Genomic DNA, 2,430 nt, shown 5'->3' on the forward strand with positions numbered 1-2,430 from the left:
CTCTCTCTCTTTCTCTCTCTCTCTCTTTCTCTCTCTCTCTTTCTCTTTTCTCTCTTCTGTCTTTCTTTTCTTCCTTTCTTATGTGTTCACATTACAGGCTCTAGCCTGTTTGTCCCCTACAGGTATGTATAAAGAATATAAAGAAACGTTCCCAAATATGTCACGGTTCCATTCCTTCTTCTCTCTCTGATTCATACACAGATGAGCAGTGGCGTTTCCCAGGCAAAACTAAGTGAGGGAAGGAAAATTTTGCCTGTGACACCTCCACTTGTGCCCCTGAGGGTCTTCATCGAGAGGTGGTACAGGCTTCTTCTGATGAAAGTGCCCAGGAAGAACTTTGGAAGGCTGTTCAAACAAAGGAAAACTGTGTCCAGCTCACTGCTTGGAGGATTTCAGTAAGCTAAATCCAATCTCAAGTAACTAGCCCTGGACAAATGCACATCCAAGCAACACTCAATGGTGTCAGTAGATTGTATGTGTGTCTATGTAAGAATAATAATTAAAGAAGAGATCATGAATTTGGGAAGATGAGTTTGAGGGAAGGAGAGAATTATGTAGACACACTCCTCATGTATTAAGAAACTCTAAGAAAAATTGAAACATGCAGAAGACCTCGAAAGTACTACCCAAATTAAAATACATGAAGTGGAATTCATTTTTAAAAAAATCAAGAAATAATTTGGATGCAGCAGGAAAGGTCCTTTCGTAAATCAAATCAAATCAACTGGAATTTTAAATATGTCCAAATCTTTCTCTAGCCAGACACTGACGTGTTGCCTGGACCAGGAATAAAAACAGAATCAAAACAAGCCAGCTTTGCATATGCTGTGCTAAAGGACAAGACGTTAGGAGAACCCAGTCTTTGCCATAAGTTTCCTCATCTTTAGCCAAAGCTCTGTGATAATTGTGTAGGCATTACACAATGTGTTTATTCTTTCACTGGTAACATGAATTCTCCCCATAGGCCCACTTACAGACGCCAAATGAATCCTTTCTTGCAAAAGGCACATATTTCTGTAACAGAAGACACAGGATTTTGGTCCCTGTGTAAAATAGAATTAAATCCAAGTCCAAGACTCACCTAACGCAGCAGCCCTTGCATGGTCCTAATTAAATCTTTAGTGTGGTCTCATCAGATCTAAATGTCCAGAGGCAAAACAGGGTATTAAAAAAACCCTTGCTGGTGATGAGTGCTAACCGCTTTGGTTTCTTTTTCTTCCTGCACTCAAGGATGTTTCTACCTCAGCCCTTTTTGACCCATATTAAATTCTATATCCTTCTTGAGGTAGGACTGTTGCTGGCATGGGAGAACATCTGGGCAGAACCAGATTCACAAGATGGCAGCATATATGAATAAGAAGGACTTCGGTGGCCGGTGAGCACCAGGTGCTTGTGGAAGAGGCTGGGCTGGCTGATGGCTTGCTGGGCTGGAAGCTGATCAGCGGGGGTGTGCTCTGGTTGCACACTCAGTGGTCACAGATGGGTGGATAACAAAAGCTCCTATTCATGGCAAGACTCATTGGGTTGAAAGTGTGAGGTACGCAAAGGTTCCTGCCAGGATTTAGACGGGGGTATAGATGAAGCTGGCGTGGGCTGGTGCCAGTTACCCAAGATACCCATGCTTTACAAACATGGCATAGATTGATGCTGCTTCTTAGCTGACAGAAAAGACACTAGGGAAAGAAACAAGCAAAAATAAACTTCTCAGAGCAAGTAGAACCGTTGTTATGCACCGAATATTTCTGGTTTGTGTCCTTGGTTTCCTGTGAGGTTTTGTTTTTTTTTTTGTGAAAGAAATGGTTGGTTGGCATTGATTGTGACATGGTCTAAGATGTCCTGTCAGAAAGGTTTTGCTCCAGGGACTCCTGTTCAGTGACAAGATTCTGTTAGGGTCGTATCAAGTAGCTCTACTGCATAACATCAGGACCTACATAGGGATAATTTATATATATATATATGTATATATATACATATATATGTATATATATATATAAAATCTATATAATTCACATATGTATATACATATGTATATTGTATGATTCATTATAATACACATTTGTGTATATCCTGTGTGTGCACATTGTATATATATATGTATATGTACACATACACACATATATACATATATATATATATATATATCTTTATATACACAGTCATGTACCACATGACACTATTTCTGTCCACAGCAAACCACATGCACGACAGTGGCTGCCGAAGATTACAGCACCAAGTTATTATGGTCGTAATTTGTATAAGACCTCTATGATATCTGCATAACGAAGACATTTCCAGCAATATGTTTCTCAGAAAGCAGCATCATTACTAAGTTGGGAGACACATGTGTGACGGAGAGATGCCCCCGAAGATGTTCCCTCCCCTTGATATCTCAAAACTTCTTTCTGGCCCCCAGATACATCCCATTCTGCT

This window comes from Grammomys surdaster, unplaced genomic scaffold (assembly GCF_004785775.1).
Source record: "Grammomys surdaster isolate TR1022 unplaced genomic scaffold, NIH_TR_1.0 126086, whole genome shotgun sequence".
Lineage (NCBI taxonomy): Eukaryota > Metazoa > Chordata > Mammalia > Rodentia > Muridae > Grammomys > Grammomys surdaster.